Source organism: Taudactylus pleione, unplaced genomic scaffold (assembly GCF_031769625.1).
Source record: "Taudactylus pleione unplaced genomic scaffold, aTauple2 ptg000050l, whole genome shotgun sequence".
Lineage (NCBI taxonomy): Eukaryota > Metazoa > Chordata > Amphibia > Anura > Myobatrachidae > Taudactylus > Taudactylus pleione.
In genome coordinates this window covers 2320597-2340497 of record NW_028284452.1, presented here as the reverse complement: position 1 = coordinate 2340497, position 19901 = coordinate 2320597, and the positions used below count along the sequence as shown (strand labels likewise).

The window sequence follows — 19901 nt, the reverse complement described above, 5'->3', positions numbered from 1 at the left end:
ACAAATTAACAGATTTATCTACTAACAATTGGGCTTAATTTTGCACATTCTAATGACCAAATGTATTTGATATTTTGCTAGATATAGCTTTAAAACATCAACACTTTTTCACTTTTCAAATTTAGCTTGTTTTTTTAACTGTTTAATTGTTCAAGAAATAATGGAGCCCAAATATAATCTTGCAGCAAACCAAAATATGGAAAGCTAATTTCTTTATGTAAATTAAAATCAACTAATCAAAAATATGCCATATCAAAACACAATTTGTCTTGTATCTACCTTAGAACTCACAGATTAACAGTTTAATCTCCTGACAATTTATCTTCATTTTGCACCTTCTAGTGTGCCAAATGTCTTTGATATTTTGCTAGATATACAAACATTTCTTTCAATGTTGACATTGAATATGCATTTCCAAATAAATAAAAGGTAATCAGTGTGGCTGCTAAGAGTGACTGGGCTTAGGCTCAATGAATGGAAGAAAATGTGTGAAAGATAAAAAAGAGAACAGACTGGCATCCCAAATATTTTGATGCACTAATGCCTGTTCTCACTTTTAGCATCACTAGCTGCAAGATTTGGTAAAATTTGAAGAAAAAGAAAACATCAATCTGCACGTAGTCGGCAGGATTTGAACCTACGCGGGGAGACCCCAATGGATTTCTAGTCCATCGCCTTAACCACTCGGCCACAACTACCTCACATGTGCTAAAGTGTTTATTTTAACATAATTAGGAGAAGGGTTTATGTTTTGCATGGATTGCATGGTTTAGAATGTGTAAAATTACATAAATGGCCATCTAAGATAATAAAAAAAAATTGTTTCCTTCGAGCCAGAATTGAACCTGGATTGCTGTACCAAACTCCTCTACAGTCCGCCACTCTACCAGCTGAGCTATCGAAGGTTCCCTATAGAAATCATCTACACTATATCTGATGGAGTGGACATGTAAAACTTTTCACTATCTAAAACTTACCTAATAAAGTAATTAAACTAGACAAAAGTTATTTATATGTTTATTCCTGTTTTGCATAAGCATCACAAATAATCATGCTTAATGATTTGCTAAATATCACCAGAAGTTTAACTTAAATTTGTTAATTTTCTATCATCTGGCAACAGCTAGTTTAGAAAGCAGTTTTCATAGATCTTCCATCTGTAGCCACATTTACATCAAGATTAGAGATACTTTAAAATATCAACACTTTTTCACTTTTCAAATTTAGCTTGTTTTTTTAAGTGTTTAATTGTTCAAGAAATAATGGGGCCCAAATATAATATTGCAGCAAAACAAAATATAGAAAAAGCTACGTTGCATATGTAAATTAAAATCAACTAATCAAAAATATGCCATATCAAAATCGTATCTACCTTAGAACTCACAAATTAACAAATTTATCTACTAACAATTGGGCTTAATTTTGCACATTCTAATGACCAAATGTATTTGATATTTTGCTAGATATAGCTTTAAAACATCAACACTTTTTCACTTTTCAAATTTAGCTTGTTTTTTTAACTGTTTAATTGTTCAAGAAATAATGGAGCTCAAATATAATCTTGCAGCAAACCAAAATATGGAAAGCTCATTTCTTTATGTAAATTAAAATCAACTAATCAAAAATATGCCATATCAAAACACAATTTGTCTTGTATCTACCTTAGAACTCACAGATTAACAGTTTAATCTCCTGACAATTTATCTTCATTTTGCACCTTCCAGTGTGCCAAATGTCTTTGATATTTTGCTAGATATACAAACATTTCTTTCAATGTTGACATTGAATATGCATTTCCAAATAAATAAAAGGTAATCAGTGTGGCTGCTAAGAGTGACTGGGCTTAGGCTCAATGAATGGAAGAAAATGTGTGAAAGATAAAAAAGAGAACAGACTGGCATCCCAAATATTTTGATGCACTAATGCCTGTTCTCACTCTTAGCATCACTAGCTGCAAGATTTGTACCACTCTACCAGCTGAGCTATCGAAGGTTCCCTATAGAAATCATCTACACTATATCTGATGGAGTGGACATGTAAAACTTTTCACTATCTAAAACTTACCCAATAATTTAATTAAACTAGACAAAAGTTATTTATATGTTTATTCCTGTTTTGCATAAGCATCACAAATAATCATGCTTAATGATTTGCTAAATATCACCAGAAGTTTAACTTAAATTTGTTATTTTTCTATCATCTGGCAACAGCTAGTTTAGAAAGCAGTTTTCATAGATCTTCCATCTGTAGCCACATTTACATCAAGATAAGAGATACTTTAAAATATCAACACTTTTCACTTTTCAAATTTAGCTTGTTTTTTTAAGTGTTTAATTGTTCAAGAAATAATGGGGCCCAAATATAATATTGCAGCAAAACAAAATATAGAAAAAGCTACGTTGCATATGTAAATTAAAATCAACTAATCAAAAATATGCCATATCAAAATCATATCTACCTTAGAACTCACAAATTAACAGATTTATCTACTAACAATTGGGCTTAATTTTGCACATTCTAATGACCAAATGTATTTGATATTTTGCTAGATATAGCTTTAAAACTTCAACACTTTTTCACTTTTCAAATTTAGCTTGTTTTTTTAAGTGTTTAATTGTTCAAGAAATAATGGAGCCCAAATATAATCTTGCAGCAAACCAAAATATGGAAAGCTATTTTCTTTATGTAAATTAAAATCAACTAATCAAAAATATGCCATATCAAAACACAATTTGTCTTGTATCTACCTTAGAACTCACAGATTATCAGATTAATCTCCTAACAATTGATCTTAATTTTGCACCTTCTAGTGTGCCAAATGTCTTTGATATTTTGCTAGATATACAAACATTTCTTTCAATGTTGACATTGAATATGCATTTCCAAATAAATAAAAGGTAATCAGTGTGGCTGCTAAGAGTGACTGGGCTTAGGCTCAATGAATGGAAGAAAATGTGTGAAAGATAAAAAAGAGAACAGACTGGCATCCCAAATATTTTGATGCACTAATGCCTGTTCTCACTCTTAGCATCACTAGCTGCAAGATTTGGTAAAATTTGAAGAAAAAGAAAACATCAATCTGCACGTAGTCGGCAGGATTTGAACCTACGCGGGGAGACCCCAATGGATTTCTAGTCCATCGCCTTAACCACTCGGCCACAACTACCTCACATGTGCTAAAGTGTTTATTTTAACATAATTAGGAGAAGGGTTTATGTTTTGCATGGATTGCATGGTTTAGAATGTGTAAAATTACATAAATGGCCATCTAAGATAATAAAAAAAAATTGTTTCCTTCGAGCCGGAATTGAACCAGGATTGCTGTACCAAACTCCTCTACACTCCTCCGCTCTACCAGCTGAGCTATCGAAGGTTCCCTATAGAAATCATCTACACTATATCTGATGGAGTGGACATGTAAAACTTTTCACTATCTAAAACTTACCCAATGAAGTAATTAAACTAGACAAAAGTTATTTATATGTTTATTCCTGTTTTGCATAAGCATCACAAATAATCATGCTTAATGATTTGCTAAATATCACCAGAAGTTTAACTTAAATTTGTTATTTTTCTATCATCTGGCAACAGCTAGTTTAGAAAGCAGTTTTCATAGATCTTCCATCTGTAGCCACATTTACATCAAGATTAGAGATACTTTAAAATATCAACACTTTTTCACTTTTCAAATTTAGCTTGTTTTTTTAAGTGTTTAATTGTTCAAGAAATAATGGGGCCCAAATATAATATTGCAGCAAAACAAAATATAGAAAAAGCTACGTTGCATATGTAAATTAAAATCAACTAATCAAAAATATGCCATATCAAAATCGTATCTACCTTAGAACTCACAAATTAACAAATTTATCTACTAACAATTGGGCTTAATTTTGCACATTCTAATGACCAAATGTATTTGATATTTTGCTAGATATAGCTTTAAAACATCAACACTTTTTCACTTTTCAAATTTAGCTTGTTTTTTTAAGTGTTTAATTGTTCAAGAAATAATGGAGCCCAAATATAATCTTGCAGCAAACCAAAATATGGAAAGCTAATTTCTTTATGTAAATTAAAATCAACTAATCAAAAATATGCCATATCAAAACTCAATTTGTCTTGTATCTACCTTAGAACTCACAGATTAACAGTTTAATCTCCTAACAATTTATCTTAATTTTGCACCTTCTAGTGTGCCAAATGTCTTTGATATTTTGCTAGATATACAAACATTTCTTTCAATGTTGACATTGAATATGCATTTCCAAATAAATAAAAGGTAATCAGTGTGGCTGCTAAGAGTGACTGGGCTTAGGCTCAATGAATGGAAGAAAATGTGTGAAAGATAAAAAAGAGAACAGACTGGCATCCCAAATATTTTGATGCACTAATGCCTGTTCTCACTCTTAGCATCACTAGCTGCAAGATTTGGTAAAATTTGAAGAAAAAGAAAACATCAATCTGCACGTAGTCAGCAGGATTTGAACCTACGCGGGAAGACCCCAATTTATTTCTAGTCCATCACCTTAACCACTCGGCCACAACTACCTCACATGTGCTAAAGTTTTTATTTTAACCTAATTATGAGAAGGGTTTATGTTTTGCATGGATTGCATGGTTTAGAATATGTAAAATTACATAAATGGCCATCTAAGATAATAAAAAAAAATGTTTCCTTCGAGCCGGAAATGAACCAGCGACCTAAGGATTGCTGTACCAAACTCCTCTACAGTCAGAAGTTTAACTTAAATTTGTTATTTTTCTATCATCTGGCAACAGCTAGTTTAGAAAGCAGTTTTCATAGATCTTCCATCTGTAGCCACATTTACATCAAGATAAGAGATACTTTAAAATATCTACACTTTTCACTTTTCAAATTTAGCTTGTTTTTTTAAGTGTTTAATTGTTCAAGAAATAATGGGGCCCAAATATAATATTGCAGCAAAACAAAATATAGAAAAAGCTACGTTGCATATGTAAATTAAAATCAACTAATCAAAAATATGCCATATCAAAATCGTATCTACCTTAGAACTCACAAATTAACAGATTTATCTACTAACAATTGGGCTTAATTTTGCACATTCTAATGACCAAATGTATTTGATATTTTGCTAGATATAGCTTTAAAACTTCAACACTTTTTCACTTTTCAAATTTAGCTTGTTTTTTTAAGTGTTTAATTGTTCAAGAAATAATGGAGCCCAAATATAATCTTGCAGCAAACCAAAATATGGAAAGCTAATTTCTTTATGTAAATTAAAATCAACTAATCAAAAATATGCCATATCAAAACACAATTTGTCTTGTATCTACCTTAGAACTCACAGATTAACAGATTAATCTCCTAACAATTGATCTTAATTTTGCACCTTCTAGTGTGCCAAATGTCTTTGATATTTTGCTAGATATACAAACATTTCTTTCAATGTTGACATTGAATATGCATTTCCAAATAAATAAAAGGTAATCAGTGTGGCTGCTAAGAGTGACTGGGCTTAGGCTCAATGAATGGAAGAAAATGTGTGAAAGATAAAAAAGAGAACAGACTGGCATCCCAAATATTTTGATGCACTAATGCCTGTTCTCACTCTTAGCATCACTAGCTGCAAGATTTGGTAAAATTTGAAGAAAAAGAAAACATCAATCTGCACGTAGTCAGCAGGATTTGAACCTACGCGGGAAGACCCCAATTTATTTCTAGTCCATCACCTTAACCACTCGGCCACAACTACCTCACATGTGCTAAAGTTTTTATTTTAACATAATTATGAGAAGGGTTTATGTTTTGCATGGATTGCATGGTTTAGAATATGTAAAATTACATAAATGGCCATCTAAGATAATAAAAAAAAATTGTTTCCTTCGAGCCGGAAATGAACCAGCGACCTAAGGATTGCTGTACCAAACTCCTCTACAGTCAGAAGTTTAACTTAAATTTGTTATTTTTCTATCATCTGGCAACAGCTAGTTTAGAAAGCAGTTTTCATAGATCTTCCATCTGTAGCCACATTTACATCAAGATAAGAGATACTTTAAAATATCAACACTTTTCACTTTTCAAATTTAGCTTGTTTTTTTAAGTGTTTAATTGTTCAAGAAATAATGGGGCCCAAATATAATATTGCAGCAAAACAAAATATAGAAAAAGCTACGTTGCATATGTAAATTAAAATCAACTAATCAAAAATATGCCATATCAAAATCGTATCTACCTTAGAACTCACAAATTAACAAATTTATCTACTAACAATTGGGCTTAATTTTGCACATTCTAATGACCAAATGTATTTGATATTTTGCTAGATATAGCTTTAAAACTTCAACACTTTTTCACTTTTCAAATTTAGCTTGTTTTTTTAAGTGTTTAATTGTTCAAGAAATAATGGAGCCCAAATATAATCTTGCAGCAAACCAAAATATGGAAAGCTAATTTCTTTATGTAAATTAAAATCAACTAATCAAAAAAATGCCATATCAAAACACAATTTGTCTTGTATCTACCTTAGAACTCACAGATTAACAGTTTAATCTCCTAACAATTTATCTTAATTTTGCACCTTCTAGTGTGCCAAATGTCTTTGATATTTTGCTAGATATACAAACATTTCTTTCAATGTTGACATTGAATATGCATTTCCAAATAAATAAAAGGTAATCAGTGTGGCTGCTAAGAGTGACTGGGCTTAGGCTCAATGAATGGAAGAAAATGTGTGAAAGATAAAAAAGAGAACAGACTGGCATCCCAAATATTTTGATGCACTAATGCCTGTTCTCACTCTTAGCATCACTAGCTGCAAGATTTGGTAAAATTTGAAGAAAAAGAAAACATCAATCTGCACGTAGTCAGCAGGATTTGAACCTACGCGGGAAGACCCCAATTTATTTCTAGTCCATCACCTTAACCACTCGGCCACAACTACCTCACATGTGCTAAAGTTTTTATTTTAACATAATTATGAGAAGGGTTTATGTTTTGCATGGATTGCATGGTTTAGAATATGTAAAATTACATAAATGGCCATCTAAGATAATAAAAAAAAATTGTTTCCTTCGAGCCGGAAATGAACCAGCGACCTAAGGATTGCTGTACCAAACTCCTCTACAGTCAGAAGTTTAACTTAAATTTGTTATTTTTCTATCATCTGGCAACAGCTAGTTTAGAAAGCAGTTTTCATAGATCTTCCATCTGTAGCCACATTTACATCAAGATAAGAGATACTTTAAAATATCTACACTTTTCACTTTTCAAATTTAGCTTGTTTTTTTAAGTGTTTAATTGTTCAAGAAATAATGGGGCCCAAATATAATATTGCAGCAAAACAAAATATAGAAAAAGCTACGTTGCATATGTAAATTAAAATCAACTAATCAAAAATATGCCATATCAAAATCGTATCTACCTTAGAACTCACAAATTAACAGATTTATCTACTAACAATTGGGCTTAATTTTGCACATTCTAATGACCAAATGTATTTGATATTTTGCTAGATATAGCTTTAAAACTTCAACACTTTTTCCCTTTTCAAATTTAGCTTGTTTTTTTAACTGTTTAATTGTTCAAGAAATAATGGAGCCCAAATATAATCTTGCAGCAAACCAAAATATGGAAAGCTAATTTCTTTATGTAAATTAAAATCAACTAATCAAAAATATGCCATATCAAAACACAATTTGTCTTGTATCTACCTTAGAACTCACAGATTAACTGATTTATCTCCTAACAATTGATCTTAATTTTGCACCTTCTAGTGTGCCAAATGTCTTTGATATTTTGCTAGATATACAAACATTTCTTTCAATGTTGACATTGAATATGCATTTCCAAATAAATAAAAGGTAATCAGTGTGGCTGCTAAGAGTGACTGGGCTTAGGCTCAATGAATGGAAGAAAATGTGTGAAAGATAAAAAAGAGAACAGACTGGCATCCCAAATATTTTGATGCACTAATGCCTGTTCTCACTCTTAGCATCACTAGCTGCAAGATTTGGTAAAATTTGAAGAAAAAGAAAACATCAATCTGCACGTAGTCGGCAGGATTTGAACCTACGCGGGGAGAAACCAATGGATTTCTAGTCCATCGCCTTAACCACTCGGCAACAACTACCTCACATGTGCTAAAGTGTTTATTTTAACATAATTAGGAGAAGGGTTTATGTTTTGCATGGATTGCCTGGTTTAGAATGTGTAAAATTACATAAATGGCCATCTAAGATAATAAAAAAAAATTGTTTCCTTCGAGCCGGAAATGAACCAGCGACCTAAGGATTGCTGTACCAAACTCCTCTACAGTCAGAAGTTTAACTTAAATTTGTTATTTTTCTATCATCTGGCAACAGCTAGTTTAGAAAGCAGTTTTCATAGATCTTCCATCTGTAGCCACATTTACATCAAGATAAGAGATACTTTAAAATATCAACACTTTTCACTTTTCAAATTTAGCTTGTTTTTTTAAGTGTTTAATTGTTCAAGAAATAATGGGGCCCAAATATAATATTGCAGCAAAACAAAATATAGAAAAAGCTACGTTGCATATGTAAATTAAAATCAACTAATCAAAAATATGCCATATCAAAATCGTATCTACCTTAGAACTCACAAATTAACAAATTTATCTACTAACAATTGGGCTTAATTTTGCACATTCTAATGACCAAATGTATTTGATATTTTGCTAGATATAGCTTTAAAACATCAACACTTTTTCACTTTTCAAATTTAGCTTGTTTTTTTAAGTGTTTAATTGTTCAAGAAATAATGGAGCCCAAATATAATCTTGCAGCAAACCAAAATATGGAAAGCTAATTTCTTTATGTAAATTAAAATCAACTAATCAAAAAAATGCCATATCAAAACACAATTTGTCTTGTATCTACCTTAGAACTCACAGATTAACAGTTTAATCTCCTAACAATTTATCTTAATTTTGCACCTTCTAGTGTGCCAAATGTCTTTGATATTTTGCTAGATATACAAACATTTCTTTCAATGTTGACATTGAATATGCATTTCCAAATAAATAAAAGGTAATCAGTGTGGCTGCTAAGAGTGACTGGGCTTAGGCTCAATGAATGGAAGAAAATGTGTGAAAGATAAAAAAGAGAACAGACTGGCATCCCAAATATTTTGATGCACTAATGCCTGTTCTCACTCTTAGCATCACTAGCTGCAAGATTTGGTAAAATTTGAAGAAAAAGAAAACATCAATCTGCACGTAGTCAGCAGGATTTGAACCTAGGCGGGAAGACCCCAATTTATTTCTAGTCCATCACCTTAACCACTCGGCCACAACTACCTCACATGTGCTAAAGTTTTTATTTTAACATAATTATGAGAAGGGTTTATGTTTTGCATGGATTGCATGGTTTAGAATATGTAAAATTACATAAATGGCCATCTAAGATAATAAAAAAAAATTGTTTCCTTCGAGCCGGAAATGAACCAGCGACCTAAGGATTGCTGTACCAAACTCCTCTACAGTCAGAAGTTTAACTTAAATTTGTTATTTTTCTATCATCTGGCAACAGCTAGTTTAGAAAGCAGTTTTCATAGATCTTCCATCTGTAGCCACATTTACATCAAGATAAGAGATACTTTAAAATATCAACACTTTTCACTTTTCAAATTTAGCTTGTTTTTTTAAGTGTTTAATTGTTCAAGAAATAATGGGGCCCAAATATAATATTGCAGCAAAACAAAATATAGAAAAAGCTACGTTGCATATGTAAATTAAAATCAACTAATCAAAAATATGCCATATCAAAATCGTATCTACCTTAGAACTCACAAATTAACAAATTTATCTACTAACAATTGGGCTTAATTTTGCACATTCTAATGACCAAATGTATTTGATATTTTGCTAGATATAGTTTTAAAACATCAACACTTTTTCACTTTTCAAATTTAGCTTGTTTTTTTAAGTGTTTAATTGTTCAAGAAATAATGGAGCCCAAATATAATCTTGCAGCAAACCAAAATATGGAAAGCTAATTTCTTTATGTAAATTAAAATCAACTAATCAAAAATATGCCATATCAAAACACAATTTGTCTTGTATCTACCTTAGAACTCACAGATTAACAGTTTAATCTCCTAACAATTTATCTTAATTTTGCACCTTCTAGTGTGCCAAATGTCTTTGATATTTTGCTAGATATACAAACATTTCTTTCAATGTTGACATTGAATATGCATTTCCAAATAAATAAAAGGTAATCAGTGTGGCTGCTAAGAGTGACTGGGCTTAGGCTCAATGAATGGAAGAAAATGTGTGAAAGATAAAAAAGAGAACAGACTGGCATCCCAAATATTTTGATGCACTAATGCCTGTTCTCACTCTTAGCATCACTAGCTGCAAGATTTGGTAAAATTTGAAGAAAAAGAAAACATCAATCTGCACGTAGTCAGCAGGATTTGAACCTACGCGGGAAGACCCCAATTTATTTCTAGTCCATCACCTTAACCACTCGGCCACAACTACCTCACATGTGCTAAAGTTTTTATTTTAACATAATTATGAGAAGGGTTTATGTTTTGCATGGATTGCATGGTTTAGAATATGTAAAATTACATAAATGGCCATCTAAGATAATAAAAAAAAATTGTTTCCTTCGAGCCGGAAATGAACCAGCGACCTAAGGATTGCTGTACCAAACTCCTCTACAGTCAGAAGTTTAACTTAAATTTGTTATTTTTCTATCATCTGGCAACAGCTAGTTTAGAAAGCAGTTTTCATAGATCTTCCATCTGTAGCCACATTTACATCAAGATAAGAGATACTTTAAAATATCTACACTTTTCACTTTTCAAATTTAGCTTGTTTTTTTAAGTGTTTAATTGTTCAAGAAATAATGGGGCCCAAATATAATATTGCAGCAAAACAAAATATAGAAAAAGCTACGTTGCATATGTAAATTAAAATCAACTAATCAAAAATATGCCATATCAAAATCGTATCTACCTTAGAACTCACAAATTAACAGATTTATCTACTAACAATTGGGCTTAATTTTGCACATTCTAATGACCAAATGTATTTGATATTTTGCTAGATATAGCTTTAAAACTTCAACACTTTTTCACTTTTCAAATTTAGCTTGTTTTTTTAACTGTTTAATTGTTCAAGAAATAATGGAGCCCAAATATAATCTTGCAGCAAACCAAAATATGGAAAGCTAATTTCTTTATGTAAATTAAAATCAACTAATCAAAAATATGCCATATCAAAACACAATTTGTCTTGTATCTACCTTAGAACTCACAGATTAACTGATTTATCTCCTAACAATTGATCTTAATTTTGCACCTTCTAGTGTGCCAAATGTCTTTGATATTTTGCTAGATATACAAACATTTCTTTCAATGTTGACATTGAATATGCATTTCCAAATAAATAAAAGGTAATCAGTGTGGCTGCTAAGAGTGACTGGGCTTAGGCTCAATGAATGGAAGAAAATGTGTGAAAGATAAAAAAGAGAACAGACTGGCATCCCAAATATTTTGATGCACTAATGCCTGTTCTCACTCTTAGCATCACTAGCTGCAAGATTTGGTAAAATTTGAAGAAAAAGAAAACATCAATCTGCACGTAGTCGGCAGGATTTGAACCTACGCGGGGAGAAACCAATGGATTTCTAGTCCATCGCCTTAACCACTCGGCAACAACTACCTCACATGTGCTAAAGTGTTTATTTTAACATAATTAGGAGAAGGGTTTATGTTTTGCATGGATTGCCTGGTTTAGAATGTGTAAAATTACATAAATGGCCATCTAAGATAATAAAAAAAAATTGTTTCCTTCGAGCCGGAATTGAACCAGGATTGCTGTACCAAACTCTTCTACACTCCTCCGCTCTACCAGCTGAGCTATCGAAGGTTCCCTATAGAAATCATCTACACTATATCTGATGGAGTGGACATGTAAAACTTTTCACTATCTAAAACTTACCCAATAAAGTAATTAAACTAGACAAAAGTTATTTATATGTTTATTCCTGTTTTGCATAAGCATCACAAATAATCATGCTTAATGATTTGCTAAATATCACCAGAAGTTTAACTTAAATTTGTTATTTTTCTATCATCTGGCAACAGCTAGTTTAGAAAGCAGTTTTCATAGATCTTCCATCTGTAGCCACATTTACATCAAGATTAGAGATACTTTAAAATATCAACACTTTTTCACTTTTCAAATTTAGCTTGTTTTTTTAAGTGTTTAATTGTTCAAGAAATAATGGGGCCCAAATATAATATTGCAGCAAAACAAAATATAGAAAAAGCTACGTTGCATATGTAAATTAAAATCAACTAATCAAAAATATGCCATATCAAAATCGTATCTACCTTAGAACTCACAAATTAACAAATTTATCTACTAACAATTGGGCTTAATTTTGCACATTCTAATGACCAAATGTATTTGATATTTTGCTAGATATAGCTTTAAAACATCAACACTTTTTCACTTTTCAAATTTAGCTTGTTTTTTTAAGTGTTTAATTGTTCAAGAAATAATGGAGCCCAAATATAATCTTGCAGCAAACCAAAATATGGAAAGCTAATTTCTTTATGTAAATTAAAATCAACTAATCAAAAATATGCCATATCAAAACACAATTTGTCTTGTATCTACCTTAGAACTCACAGATTAACAGTTTAATCTCCTAACAATTTATCTTAATTTTGCACCTTCTAGTGTGCCAAATGTCTTTGATATTTTGCTAGATATACAAACATTTCTTTCAATGTTGACATTGAATATGCATTTCCAAATAAATAAAAGGTAATCAGTGTGGCTGCTAAGAGTGACTGGGCTTAGGCTCAATGAATGGAAGAAAATGTGTGAAAGATAAAAAAGAGAACAGACTGGCATCCCAAATATTTTGATGCACTAATGCCTGTTCTCACTCTTAGCATCACTAGCTGCAAGATTTGGTAAAATTTGAAGAAAAAGAAAACATCAATCTGCACGTAGTCAGCAGGATTTGAACCTACACGGGAAGACCCCAATTTATTTCTAGTCCATCACCTTAACCACTCGGCCACAACTACCTCACATGTGCTAAAGTTTTTATTTTAACATAATTATGAGAAGGGTTTATGTTTTGCATGGATTGCATGGTTTAGAATATGTAAAATTACATAAATGGCCATCTAAGATAATAAAAAAAAAATGTTTCCTTCGAGCTGGAAATGAACCAGCGACCTAAGGATTACTGTACCAAACTCCTCTACAGTCAGAAGTTTAACTTAAATTTGTTATTTTTCTATCATCTGGCAACAGCTAGTTTAGAAAGCAGTTTTCATAGATCTTCCATCTGTAGCCACATTTACATCAAGATAAGAGATACTTTAAAATATCTACACTTTTCACTTTTCAAATTTAGCTTGTTTTTTTAAGTGTTTAATTGTTCAAGAAATAATGGGGCCCAAATATAATATTGCAGCAAAACAAAATATAGAAAAAGCTACGTTGCATATGTAAATTAAAATCAACTAATCAAAAATATGCCATATCAAAATCGTATCTACCTTAGAACTCACAAATTAACAGATTAACTACTAACAATTGGGCTTAATTTTGCACATTCTAATGACCAAATGTATTTGATATTTTGCTAGATATAGCTTTAAAACTTCAACACTTTTTCACTTTTCAAATTTAGCTTGTTTTTTTAACTGTTTAATTGTTCAAGAAATAATGGAGCCCAAATATAATCTTGCAGCAAACCAAAATATGGAAAGCTAATTTCTTTATGTAAATTAAAATCAACTAATCAAAAATATGCCATATCAAAACACAATTTGTCTTGTATCTACCTTAGAACTCACAGATTAACAGATTCATCTCCTAACAATTGATCTTAATTTTGCACCTTCTAGTGTGCCAAATGTCTTTGATATTTTGCTAGATATACAAACATTTCTTTCAATGTTGACATTGAATATGCATTTCCAAATAAATAAAAGGTAATCAGTGTGGCTGCTAAGAGTGACTGGGCTTAGGCTCAATGAATGGAAGAAAATGTGTGAAAGATAAAAAAGAGAACAGACTGGCATCCCAAATATTTTGATGCACTAATGCCTGTTCTCACTCTTAGCATCACTAGCTGCAAGATTTGGTAAAATTTGAAGAAAAAGAAAACATCAATCTGCACGTAGTCAGCAGGATTTGAACCTACGCGGGGAGACCCCAATGGATTTCTAGTCCATCGCCTTAACCACTCGGCCACAACTACCTCACATGTGCTAAAGTGTTTATTTTAACATAATTAGGAGAAGGGTTTATGTTTTGCATGGATTGCATGGTTTAGAATGTGTAAAATTACATAAATGGCCATCTAAGATAATAAAAAAAATTGTTTCCTTCGAGCCGGAATTGAACCAGGATTGCTGTACCAAACTCCTCTACAGTCCTCCGCTCTACCAGCTGAGCTATCGAAGGTTCCCTATAGAAATCATCTACACTATATCTGATGGAGTGGACATGTAAAACTTTTCACTATCTAAAACTTACCCAATAATTTAATTAAACTAGACAAAAGTTATTTATATGTTTATTCCTGTTTTGCATAAGCATCACAAATAATCATGCTTAATGATTTGCTAAATATCACCAGAAGTTTAACTTAAATTTGTTATTTTTCTATCATCTGGCAACAGCTAGTTTAGAAAGCAGTTTTCATAGATCTTCCATCTGTAGCCACATTTACATCAAGATAAGAGATACTTTAAAATATCAACACTTTTCACTTTTCAAATTTAGCTTGTTTTTTTAAGTGTTTAATTGTTCAAGAAATAATGGGGCCCAAATATAATATTGCAGCAAAACAAAATATAGAAAAAGCTACGTTGCATATGTAAATTAAAATCAACTAATCAAAAATATGCCATATCAAAATCGTATCTACCTTAGAACTCACAAATTAACAAATTTATCTACTAACAATTGGGCTTAATTTTGCACATTCTAATGACCAAATGTATTTGATATTTTGCTAGATATAGCTTTAAAACATCAACACTTTTTCACTTTTCAAATTTAGCTTGTTTTTTTAAGTGTTTAATTGTTCAAGAAATAATGGAGCCCAAATATAATCTTGCAGCAAACCAAAATATGGAAAGCTAATTTCTTTATGTAAATTAAAATCAACTAATCAAAAATATGCCATATCAAAACACAATTTGTCTTGTATCTACCTTAGAACTCACAGATTAACAGTTTAATCTCCTAACAATTTATCTTAATTTTGCACCTTCTAGTGTGCCAAATGTCTTTGATATTTTGCTAGATATACAAACATTTCTTTCAATGTTGACATTGAATATGCATTTCCAAATAAATAAAAGGTAATCAGTGTGGCTGCTAAGAGTGACTGGGCTTAGGCTCAATGAATGGAAGAAAATGTGTGAAAGATAAAAAAGAGAACAGACTGGCATCCCAAATATTTTGATGCACTAATGCCTGTTCTCACTCTTAGCATCACTAGCTGCAAGATTTGGTAAAATTTGAAGAAAAAGAAAACATCAATCTGCACGTAGTCAGCAGGATTTGAACCTACGCGGGAAGACCCCAATTTATTTCTAGTCCATCACCTTAACCACTCGGCCACAACTACCTCACATGTGCTAAAGTTTTTATTTTAACATAATTATGAGAAGGGTTTATGTTTTGCATGGATTGCATGGTTTAGAATATGTAAAATTACATAAATGGCCATCTAAGATAATTAAAAAAAATTGTTTCCTTCGAGCCGGAAATGAACCAGCGACCTAAGGATTGCTGTACCAAACTCCTCTACAGTCAGAAGTTTAACTTAAATTTGTTATTTTTCTATCATCTGGCAACAGCTAGTTTAGAAAGCAGTTTTCATAGATCTTCCATCTGTAGCCACATTTACATCAAGATAAGAGATACTTTAAAATATCTACACTTTTCACTTTTCAAATTTAGCTTGTTTTTTTAAGTGTTTAATTGTTCAAGAAATAATGGGGCCCAAATATAATATTGCAGCAAAACAAAATATAGAAAAAGCTACGTTGCATATGTAAATTAAAATCAACTAATCAAAAATATGCCATATCAAAATCGTATCTACCTTAGAACTCACAAATTAACAGATTTATCTACTAACAATTGGGCTTAATTTTGCACATTCTAATGACCAAATGTATTTGATATTTTGCTAGATATAGCTTTAAAACTTCAACACTTTTTCACTTTTCAAATTTAGCTTGTTTTTTTAACAGTTTAATTGTTCAAGAAATAATGGAGCCCAAATATAATCTTGCAGCAAACCAAAATATGGAAAGCTAATTTCTTTATGTAAATTAAAATCAACTAATCAAAAATATGCCATATCAAAACACAATTTGTCTTGTATCTACCTTAGAACTCACAGATTAACTGATTTATCTCCTAACAATTGATCTTAATTTTGCACCTTCTAGTGTGCCAAATGTCTTTGATATTTTGCTAGATATACAAACATTTCTTTCAATGTTGACATTGAATATGCATTTCCAAATAAATAAAAGGTAATCAGTGTGGCTGCTAAGAGTGACTGGGCTTAGGCTCAATGAATGGAAGAAAATGTGTAAAAGATAAAAAAGAGAACAGACTGGCATCCCAAATATTTTGATGCACTAATGCCTGTTCTCACTCTTAGCATCACTAGCTGCAAGATTTGGTAAAATTTGAAGAAAAAGAAAACATCAATCTGCACGTAGTCAGCAGGATTTGAACCTACGCGGGGAGACCCCAATGGATTTCTAGTCCATCGCCTTAACCACTCGGCCACAACTACCTCACATGTGCTAAAGTGTTTATTTTAACATAATTAGGAGAAGGGTTTATGTTTTGCATGGATTGCATGGTTTAGAATGTGTAAAATTACATAAATGGCCATCTAAGATAATAAAAAAATTGTTTCCTTCGAGCCGGAATTGAACCAGGATTGCTGTACCAAACTCCTCTACACTCCTCCGCTCTACCAGCTGAGCTATCGAAGGTTCCCTATAGAAATCATCTACACTATATCTGATGGAGTGGACATGTAAAACTTTTCACTATCTAAAACTTACCCAATAATTTAATTAAACTAGACAAAAGTTATTTATATGTTTATTCCTGTTTTGCATAAGCATCACAAATAATCATGCTTAATGATTTGCTAAATATCACCAGAAGTTTAACTTAAATTTGTTATTTTTCTATCATCTGGCAACAGCTAGTTTAGAAAGCAGTTTTCATAGATCTTCCATCTGTAGCCACATTTACATCAAGATAAGAGATACTTTAAAATATCAACACTTTTCACTTTTCAAATTTAGCTTGTTTTTTTAAGTGTTTAATTGTTCAAGAAATAATGGGGCCCAAATATAATATTGCAGCAAAACAAAATATAGAAAAAGCTACGTTGCATATGTAAATTAAAATCAACTAATCAAAAATATGCCATATCAAAATCGTATCTACCTTAGAACTCACAAATTAACAGATTTATCTACTAACAATTGGGCTTAATTTTGCACATTCTAATGACCAAATGTATTTGATATTTTGCTAGATATAGCTTTAAAACTTCAACACTTTTTCACTTTTCAAATTTAGCTTGTTTTTTTAACTGTTTAATTGTTCAAGAAATAATGGAGCCCAAATATAATCTTGCAGCAAACCAAAATATGGAAAGCTAATTTCTTTATGTAAATTAAAATCAACTAATCAAAAATATGCCATATCAAAACACAATTTGTCTTGTATCTACCTTAGAACTCACAGATTAACAGATTCATCTCCTAACAATTGATCTTAATTTTGCACCTTCTAGTGTGCCAAATGTCTTTGATATTTTGCTAGATATACAAACATTTCTTTCAATGTTGACATTGAATATGCATTTCCAAATAAATAAAAGGTAATCAGTGTGGCTGCTAAGAGTGACTGGGTTTAGGCTCAATGAATGGAAGAAAATGTGTGAAAGATAAAAAAGAGAACAGACTGGCATCCCAAATATTTTGATGCACTAATGCCTGTTCTCACTCTTAGCATCACTAGCTGCAAGATTTGGTAAAATTTGAAGAAAAAGAAAACATCAATCTGCACGTAGTCAGCAGGATTTGAACCTACGCGGGGAGACCCCAATGGATTTCTAGTCCATCGCCTTAACCACTCGGCCACAACTACCTCACATGTGCTAAAGTGTTTATTTTAACATAATTAGGAGAAGGGTTTATGTTTTGCATGGATTGCATGGTTTAGAATGTGTAAAATTACATAAATGGCCATCTAAGATAATAAAAAAATTGTTTCCTTCGAGCCGGAATTGAACCAGGATTGCTGTACCAAACTCCTCTACACTCCTCCGCTCTACCAGCTGAGCTATCGAAGGTTCCCTATAGAAATCATCTACACTATATCTGATGGAGTGGACATGTAAAACTTTTCACTATCTAAAACTTACCCAATAATTTAATTAAACTAGACAAAAGTTATTTATATGTTTATTCCTGTTTTGCATAAGCATCACAAATAATCATGCTTAATGATTTGCTAAATATCACCAGAAGTTTAACTTAAATTTGTTATTTTTCTATCATCTGGCAACAGCTAGTTTAGAAAGCAGTTTTCATAGATCTTCCATCTGTAGCCACATTTACATCAAGATAAGAGATACTTTAAAATATCAACACTTTTCACTTTTCAAATTTAGCTTGTTTTTTTAAGTGTTTAATTGTTCAAGAAATAATGGGGCCCAAATATAATATTGCAGCAAAACAAAATATAGAAAAAGCTACGTTGCATATGTAAATTAAAATCAACTAATCAAAAATATGCCATATCAAAATCGTATCTACCTTAGAACTCACAAATTAACAGATTTATCTACTAACAATTGGGCTTAATTTTGCACATTCTAATGACCAAATGTATTTGATATTTTGCTAGATATAGCTTTAAAACTTCAACACTTTTTCACTTTTCAAATTTAGCTTGTTTTTTTAACTGTTTAATTGTTCAAGAAATAATGGAGCCCAAATATAATCTTGCAGCAAACCAAAATATGGAAAGCTAATTTCTTTATGTAAATTAAAATCAACTAATCAAAAATATGCCATATCAAAACACAATTTGTCTTGTATCTACCTTAGAACTCACAGATTAACAGATTCATCTCCTAACAATTGATCTTAATTTTGCACCTTCTAGTGTGCCAAATGTCTTTGATATTTTGCTAGATATACAAACATTTCTTTCAATGTTGACATTGAATATGCATTTCCAAATAAATAAAAGGTAATCAGTGTGGCTGCTAAGAGTGACTGGGTTTAGGCTCAATGAATGGAAGAAAATGTGTGAAAGATAAAAAAGAGAACAGACTGGCATCCCAAATATTTTGATGCACTAATGCCTGTTCTCACTCTTAGCTTCACTAGCTGCAAGATTTGGTAAAATTTGAAGAAAAAGAAAACATCAATCTGCACGCAGTCGGCAGGATTTGAACCTACGCGGGGAGACCCCAATGGATTTCTAGTCCATTGCCTTAACCACTCGGCCACAACTACCTCACATGTGCTAAAGTTTTTATTTTAACATAATTATGAGAAGGGTTTATGTTTTGCATGGATTGCATGGTTTAGAATATGTAAAATTACATAAATGGCCATCTAAGATAATAAAAAAAAATTGTTTCCTTCGAGCCGGAAATGAACCAGCGACCTAAGGATTGCTGTACCAAACTCCTCTACAGTCAGAAGTTTAACTTAAATTTGTTATTTTTCTATCATCTGGCAACAGCTAGTTTAGAAAGCAGTTTTCATAGATCTTCCATCTGTAGCCACATTTACATCAAGATAAGAGATACTTTAAAATATCTACACTTTTCACTTTTCAAAT

At 31.5% G+C, this 19901-nt stretch overlaps 8 non-coding genes across 8 annotated transcripts; all 8 read right to left on the bottom strand.

Moving 5' to 3' along the window:
* Positions 1 to 616: 616 nt before the first annotated feature.
* On the bottom strand, positions 617 to 698 carry TRNAS-AGA (transfer RNA serine (anticodon AGA)). Its single transcript has one exon. It is a non-coding gene; the product is annotated as a tRNA-Ser (tRNA).
* A 2386-nt stretch (positions 699 to 3084) lies between these two features.
* Positions 3085 to 3166, bottom strand: TRNAS-AGA (transfer RNA serine (anticodon AGA)). The gene has a single exon. It is a non-coding gene; the product is annotated as a tRNA-Ser (tRNA).
* Positions 3167 to 8029: 4863 nt separating this feature from the next.
* Positions 8030 to 8111, bottom strand: TRNAS-AGA (transfer RNA serine (anticodon AGA)). The gene has a single exon. It is a non-coding gene; the product is annotated as a tRNA-Ser (tRNA).
* Positions 8112 to 11593: 3482 nt separating this feature from the next.
* On the bottom strand, positions 11594 to 11675 carry TRNAS-AGA (transfer RNA serine (anticodon AGA)). The gene has a single exon. It is a non-coding gene; the product is annotated as a tRNA-Ser (tRNA).
* Positions 11676 to 14162: 2487 nt separating this feature from the next.
* TRNAS-AGA (transfer RNA serine (anticodon AGA)) lies at positions 14163 to 14244 on the bottom strand. Its single transcript has one exon. It is a non-coding gene; the product is annotated as a tRNA-Ser (tRNA).
* Positions 14245 to 16730: 2486 nt separating this feature from the next.
* Positions 16731 to 16812, bottom strand: TRNAS-AGA (transfer RNA serine (anticodon AGA)). The gene has a single exon. It is a non-coding gene; the product is annotated as a tRNA-Ser (tRNA).
* A 1297-nt stretch (positions 16813 to 18109) lies between these two features.
* On the bottom strand, positions 18110 to 18191 carry TRNAS-AGA (transfer RNA serine (anticodon AGA)). Its single transcript has one exon. It is a non-coding gene; the product is annotated as a tRNA-Ser (tRNA).
* Positions 18192 to 19488: 1297 nt separating this feature from the next.
* Positions 19489 to 19570, bottom strand: TRNAS-AGA (transfer RNA serine (anticodon AGA)). The gene has a single exon. It is a non-coding gene; the product is annotated as a tRNA-Ser (tRNA).
* Between the last annotated feature and the right edge of the window lie 331 nt (positions 19571 to 19901).